Source organism: Psittacula echo (assembly GCF_963264785.1).
Source record: "Psittacula echo genome assembly, chromosome: 6".
Classification (NCBI taxonomy): domain Eukaryota; kingdom Metazoa; phylum Chordata; class Aves; order Psittaciformes; family Psittacidae; genus Psittacula; species Psittacula echo.
This window is the reverse complement of record NC_137743.1, coordinates 75,018,111-75,025,883: the sequence shown is the minus strand read 5'-3', so window position 1 is coordinate 75,025,883 and position 7,773 is coordinate 75,018,111.

The following is a 7,773-nucleotide window of genomic DNA, read 5'->3' as shown; positions in this document are numbered from 1 at the left end:
CTTAGTTTTTCTGCTTGCATAGCATCCTGCTGTATGAATGATGTTATGAAGTTATGAAGTCTATAACTTCATAAAGTTATGAAGTCTTTTTCAGAGATTAATTTATGCCTGTTAGAAACCCCTTAGCTTAAGCCTATATAGAAAAGACCTTTTCAACTCAACTTGCACTCTCCCTCACACACACACAATCTACAAAACTCTGATCCTCTGCAACTGCTTCTACTTGATTTTCCAAGTGCCAAGCACCAAAATTCCACCATATAAAATCAACAAGCTCCTTACAACTGATGAGAACAGTTCTTGAAGACGAGTCTTTTAATTCAACAGCCTCTTGGTCTACAAACGCAGTACACAGTGATCTGAACAGAAATTCTCTCTGTGGAAGAACTACCAGGTTGCCCTTGCCCCAGTAAAGGAAAGGAACACAGTACAGTGGGAACCTCATGGAAACCATTATTTAGTGAAGCCTGACTGATGTTTTAACTTCCACATATGAACTGGGAAAAAATACAGACTCCCATTCCACTGGAAACCCACTGGAAACTGCATAGTCAATCCTAACCATAACTGTAAAGCAGCCATATAGTGCCACCACTATACTTTGCCAGTAAGAACTGCAGTAGAGGCTTCAAGAACATTTTTGCCATGGTGTTTTTTGTTTGCCCCCAACTAAACTAAACTTTACTAAAACAAATCCTAAGCTATAGTGTCCTGACAGTACCACTAAGGAAGAAGCCCAGAATAAAAGGCAAGCAGCTACTGCATTGCTCCTACTGGGAACACTACCATAACAGTAGTGCCTAACCTGAAAACACAAAACCAAACCGACCAAACCCATCACTTGCAGGCAAGGAACAATCATAATCGCTACAGTTCCAAAGGTTTTAGAAGGAGGAACATTTTCTGTAAAGAACAACTTTTGAAGGGTGATAAATACAGTTACTTTCTTCATCTCTCACACCAAATACAATATTCTACTTGTATAATCATCTGGCAATTGTGTACAGCACTAAAATTTAACTATAAAGTAACAATTAACAGATGATACCACAGCCAAAAGACATTCTTTACCTCAAGGCTCTCAAATTTAGTTTTCTCTATACAAACCAAGAGTTTTAAGTCTCATTAACAAAAGGCAAACAAACCCAAACCCCAAAGGGAAGAAATGAGGAATAAAACACATCACTTGTGAACTCCCAATACAGTAAAACCCAATTTAAAATGTTAAAATCTGTATTCCGATAGCCGTCTCAAAAATAATTTCCTCTTTAATGCCAATGCAGAAGTAAAAAAAAAAAAATAAAAGATGTGTGCACATCACCAAATAACTTTGTGTTTCTATAGGTTTTTAAACTCAGTTTTTAGATTTTTTTCCCCTAAACAGTATGAATATGTATATACATCTGTGTTTTTCACAGAATGGTTTGTGTTGGAAGGGACCTTAAAGCTCATCCAGTTCCAACCCCCCTGCCAAGGGCAGGGACACCTTCCACTAGACCAGGTTGCTCCAAGCCCCGTCCAGCCCGGCCTTGAGTACTGCCAGGGATGGGGCAGCCATTTTTCCGGGTTATTTCTAGCGTGTGGCAACTGCTCTTTAACCGAATTGATACATTTTTATCTTTATATTGAACACATCCACAATCAGGCAGTCAAGCACCACAAACACCTGAAGATTAATCCCACCTTACTCCCTAAACAGCCCCTTTTTTCACAGCCCATATCCCGTAACGTCATGAACCAGACACCCATCTTTCTCAGGTACCGGGTCCCGCTGCGCACTCGAGGCGAGCGGTTTACCCCAACTGAGGCTGCCCCCAGCCCGCCGCACCACAGAGCAAATGGCGGACTCGCGCGTGCTGGGGCCAAGCCCGCAACCGCCGCCGCCTTCAGCGAGGCCCGCATTAGCGGGACAGCTGCGCTCCCACCCGCCGCCCCGCTCTGCCTTCTCTCCGGAAAACTCCCCAGCCCCCCTGGAACCGGCCTTGCAGCCGCTCCCGGCTCCTCACCGCGCTGTCGGGCTCCATCTTTCCGTCGCCGCCTCAAGCCCCGGCACGTTGCCGGCACGCGCCAACTCTCCTCAGCTCCGCCTCGCGCCCAGCCGACGAGCACCGGCGGACAGGGGCCTGCAACGGACGCGGGAACACGCAGCGCGTGGGGGGAAGCGGGCTGGAGCAGGGGCCAGCGGCGGGAAGGAAGCCGAGGGCGGACAGAGCAGCTCTGCCTCAGCCCAGCGGCCCCACCGAGTACCCGCTCTCTCAGCTGGCCCCGCGCTCCCCAGCACTCCTCACCCCCCTGCCGCCGGGTAACTCGCTCCCTTCGCTAGTTCGCGCTACTCTCCTCAGCACGGTGGCGACCCCGCCTGGCCTTCCCCCACGGAGCCCTGCGGCTCCTCACCACACCTTCACCCGCCCCTTCTCCGGGGAGGGTCACTCACCGCCCGCCCCGCCTTAGGGCGCTGGGGTGGGCAGGGAGAAGGGAGCTGCCTGCCGCCTCTGGTCTCGGAGGCGGTACAGTGTTCCTGAGCTCCAGCCGCTTCCCGACGGCCTACTGAGCTGGCTGTGCCCGTGTGCCAGCTGGTAACAAGCGGCCACTGTCCTCCTCCCTCCCCTGGGTGGGTATCGTGTCACCAACGAGCCCCCACGCACAAATAGCACCCGGAATGGACACCCTGAGAAGGAGACTGCCAGGACTACTCCTCGGACCTGCGCTGTGCAGCTTTAAGGCAGCACAGGAACCTACCTCCAGGTCTGTCCCCACCCCCTGGAGGAGGTAGGGTAGCAAACCCCTCCACCGGCGAGTGAGACGGCGAGGAAAATGGAGCCATGCGTTTCAGCTGGGCTCTGATCTCAGCCAGTGAGGCCTTTTCTGGGTCTGACCAGGCCGTACCTGATGGAGGCAAAACCATAGTCTTGACTTTACAAAGCCAACATGAAGAAGTAACAGTCCTTTCTGCAACTCAAGACTTCCTAAGGTTCACAGAGGCTCTCAAGTAGGCTGGCTGCCCTGAAAATGGCTGTGCAACAGCAGGCCTGGGATGGCCTTAGGGGTGTAATTTGGGGTCAGCCAGCAGAGGGGACTAGAAAACACCTTCACGACCACTCAGAATATTCCGACTCTTTTTTCAGCCCTTACCAAACTGGAGGAGAAGCACCAATAGTAACACCCGTGTCAGATGTACTTCTGTGGGCACTTAATGAACAGCATTACAGCTTGTTCCCATTCCTTACTTCCATCCTGTTTGCAAATGCAGATTGCCCTGAAAATAGCTCTGCTGATAAACAAGTCTGGGAAAAAAGAGAGATCCAAATGTCAAGCTCATAATCAATGTAGTTATAAGGTACAGCCTGACAAAACTCCTTGATTTGACAAAAGCAAGAGCTGGAATGCAGAAAGATGTGTGCTGGGAGAGCCACCCCAGTGGGAAAGCTGTCTTCAAAGTAATCAAACATTCACAGGCTTAGTAACAGCAGCTCAATGCTGAGATGCAATGTCAGCTTCACTGTAGGGTCAATTTATCACTGGCTACTCTCTTGGTTTACTTTTTTGGGTACTTTAAATACTTCAAAGAAGATTATCTTGATAATGTCTACAATAAAATATGTTCTAGTTGAACTCAGATCTTTGTGTCTTGCTTAGGTTTGCTCTATGCAAGTTATACTGACCCAGCCTAAACCCAACAGCACTTCCGAAATGACATCATTTAAGTCTCACTGACCACAGGCAAGAGGCCGGATCTGGAGTCCTTACAGGATCCTACAGTGCTCTGCACTTCCCTGGTGTTGCTTCAACATCTGCCAGCTTCTGCAACATTACTGTGACCACAGGGAGTAAAATCACCTCCAAAAAACTAAGAGAGTTTCTAATAACTCTATGCTGGTAATGTACAGCAATATAATGCTTAACTCTTAGGAGTGATTTGCATAGCTGGCTGAGAAAACTGTATAAAAGGAAAGGCAATTTTAGCAGAGCTGATGATATTTTTTAGAAACAGTTATTTTGCAAGATTAAAGAACTCTGCTGAATTGCATTAATTGACTTTTATGAATATTTATCAGAGAGCAACAAAGCTTACCCTAAGAACAGCACTACGTTTTAATGATGTGAAAGGCAGAATAGGCCAAGCCTTTAACGTGCTTCATAGCTTGATTTGGGGAATTCTAAGACAGAACAGCTGAAAGAAGACAGAAACATTCAGAAACATTAAAGTGTATTTTACGTAGCTTTAATTGCTAGATCTTCTACATTACACTACCTCCTCAAGATAAAAAAAAAAACCCAAATCTAAATCTGGGACATTTACACTTAAAATAAGGCAATAGTGACAAAAATAGGACTTTTGCAAAGAAATGAGAAAGACTGCGATATTTTTGGTTCTGATACTTTAAAACCTGAAAACCTTAAAATCCAACACATCTCTAAATTTAACAAGACCATTGGCAGAGCTGGCAAAAGTATGTTGCCATGCATACAGGATTTAAATATTACAACAAAAGTTGCTGGGCAGCCCTAGCACCTTGTAGCTGCCTCATTAAGGGAACAGTATCCTGGCTGAGGGAGCCACTCTCAAAGGAAGTCAGGAGTGTGTCTGTTTTTCCTGACTCTGCATGTGAGCAATATACACAGCACGCAATGATCTCTCCTACTGTTCTTTCCCACAAATTAAAAGGCAGTGCTGGACAAAGACAAGAGTCTGACTGTGCTGGTTCCTGTAGGCTCTTGCCTTTTGTCCTTTTTTATAGCATCAGAAAAAGTCTGAAGGTTAAGTGAGGAAAGATAAACTGGAAAAAGCAAGAGAGAAAAACAGGGAGGGAAAAAACTACTTGGGAGGAGAAAACAGGAAAAGAATTCTCTAGGCACAAAAAGACAAGGACGATTTTAAGAGTAATACATGGGCCTGGCAACAGAATGCTGTTTCACTGATTGATTCCCTGACCTTGGAAAAGATATGCTACCTTTTTTTGCTTCTATTACTTATCTGTAGATAATAATGCTAGCTTTCCTACCAGCATCTTCAGATCCCTTCATGGAAATATGAGCATTCATAGATCTTTGCCAGTTGTCAGACAGGGAGAGCCAGACTGTACCTGATGAAAGATTGCTTACTTCCTGCTCTCAATTTCATAAAAATGTCTCTCAGGATTTTACTAAAAGATTGACTTGTGCCTCTGTTGTACGGACTACAACTGTATTTAAAATAATATCTATAATTTATGAAGGTGTACACAGTGATTTCTCTTATGAACTTGTGAATGTATTCTCTACACCTTGAGCCTTAACCAGAACAAATCAGAAAGCCAAGAGCTCTTATGTATTCAAGGACTTTGAAGAGACCTTCGGAGAGTTAGCAGTGCTTATAAACATATGATGGTGGTGACCTAAGGAGCAAAAAAATTATGGTCAGTGCCATGTGGAAACTGCAGGAAATTACTTGTTTCTGAGAGGTTTTCCATTTATTCAAATGGGTGTGTGTATTTCTCCGATACATTTCCATCTTACAGGCCCTTTTTCCACATTATTCCTCTTCTTGGGTTAGGTGGGCAAATCTTTCTAGATGAGCCATGACTCTTTACCCCATCCCAATTTCCACCATTCTCTGTTCTTTGTGTCTACCTGCTGAGAATACTCTTGCTCACTTCCTCTTGTCTCTGTCACCCTTTCCTCATAATGGCTGTACTGGTATCCACTACCCCATTAAACCTTACAGTTAACTTACAGGCAAGGTATTGGGTACTGAGGACTCTAGAATACTCTTGGGAGGGCTCTCACAGGTGTATGAGTGTATGGGTGCTTCAGGGGGTACTAGGTTAATCAGGGAGGTACTGGGTAGCACAGGGGTCTGTTTGGAGCACTGCAGGGAACTTGGAGGCTCTAGTGGACTCTGGAGGGTTCTTAGGGCTGAGTACTGGGGTGGGTGAATGGGGTTCACACAGCTTTTTATGGCTCCATCAAGCTGAGCTGTTCTACTCCTATCCAAGTTCCATGTTTTCTCCACCCTTGGCAATGGATAATTCAGTGGAAAAAAAGACTTTGATGGGCAGTAAGTACATTGCACTACTCTCCCAATACTGTTTTCACAGGGTTTTGTTACTACATAATGAAAGCATCCTCATTCAGTCCATCCCTGCAAATCATTAACATTATTAGGGATGATTTCAAGTCAAAATGTCTCAGGGCAATGAGTGATTTCTTTCAGATTTGAAGACATAATTAGATTTTATAGCTTAGTTTAAAAATAACTTATTTTCCAAAAGTAACGGTTGGCATGACATAGGTTATTGGAACTAAATCACTACATAAGACTGGCTTGTTTTGTGTCTCACTTCACAGTTCAGAGTATATATGCTTTATTTATAAAGGCATCTGTGTGCATTTTGTTTTACATGTGCTTAAGCAGGAAAAAACCCTGTGGAAACTGCTGCATAAAAGTTCCATTGCTGATGGAACTTGTCACAAGTAAAACATGAAAGATACTATTAAAAGTAACAGATCTGGAAAAGTACTTAAAAATGTAGTAGCATCTGAGTGAAATTGTAAAGCTTATCAGTACTTCATAAGTGTCCCTAGCAAATAAAAGAATTGTATTACAATCCCTTCTAAATCTGATAATGTGGTTATTAATAGGAAAAACTAAATAGGTCTACTGAGAAATCTGATTACTTTATGTATTATAAAAGCACAGTCCTCTGCAAAACACCACAGATAAGTGTTACATGGAGATATTAATAGACCTCCATTTTGGCGAGTGAAAATTATTAGACTCCTCATTAACTTAGTGTGACAGCCTTTACTGGCTTTGCCTCTCATTTTTTCCCCTACCATGTCTTCTTTAGTCAAACAAAAATTTAATGATTATGCTGAGTTTGATAAAATTTAGGGTTTTGATATTCTTTTGCAGCTGTCATAATATATTTTACATGTTTCACTGAACTGAATATAAAAGTCTGCAGACAGAAATAAATCAGTAGAAAAGATTATAAGCAATGAAACACAGGCAGGACAAAAATAAAGTAATAGGCTTTGCTTGCTCTGAAAGTGTAGCACTACATGGATATACGTGCAATTTAATAACACCTATATGCTGCCATGATGTTAAAGGCTCCTTGTAAGGTAAACAGTTCTTTCTTTCCCAATTAATTTGACTGTCATCTAAGAAAATGGCTCTGGGTTCTAATCCTACCATCTACAACTTGATTCTTCAAATGTCATTATATGTTTAGCTATTGATTCCAAATTAAAAAATAAAAAAGGAAGTTAAGAAGAATCTCACTGAAGATAGGATGTTGCTTATCTGTTCCACATACTTGGGGAAATTTTAGAGTCATGTTGTATTTTTATTTATTGTGGTTTAGATCCAGTAGTCCCAAAAACTTTTCTATTAACTTCAGTGATTTGAAGTAGAACAGCACGCAAACACAGTAAAAGAACCAAGCCATTTTATTGTTGCCCATTACAATGTTTTTGTTTCTTTTTGCATGCACATGGTAATTTACTCCATACATTCAGTTTTTCAGATTCACACAAGACAGCTACTTATGTTTTAACAGTTGTCTCGTTCATGGGGGAATACTTGTGTATATCCCTACACATTTCTGTTGCCTACGTAGCTACTCTCTGCTACTCAAAACTTGTACATGTAAAGTGAAAAAGAAGTATAACAAACTCGCTATTGCTTAAACGCTATTCTGAGCGGTTGAACATAGCAGTAAAGCCATTTGGTCTTGTTCTTTCCCACACTATACTGTATAGAACTGCATGGAACAGTATACCAACCTA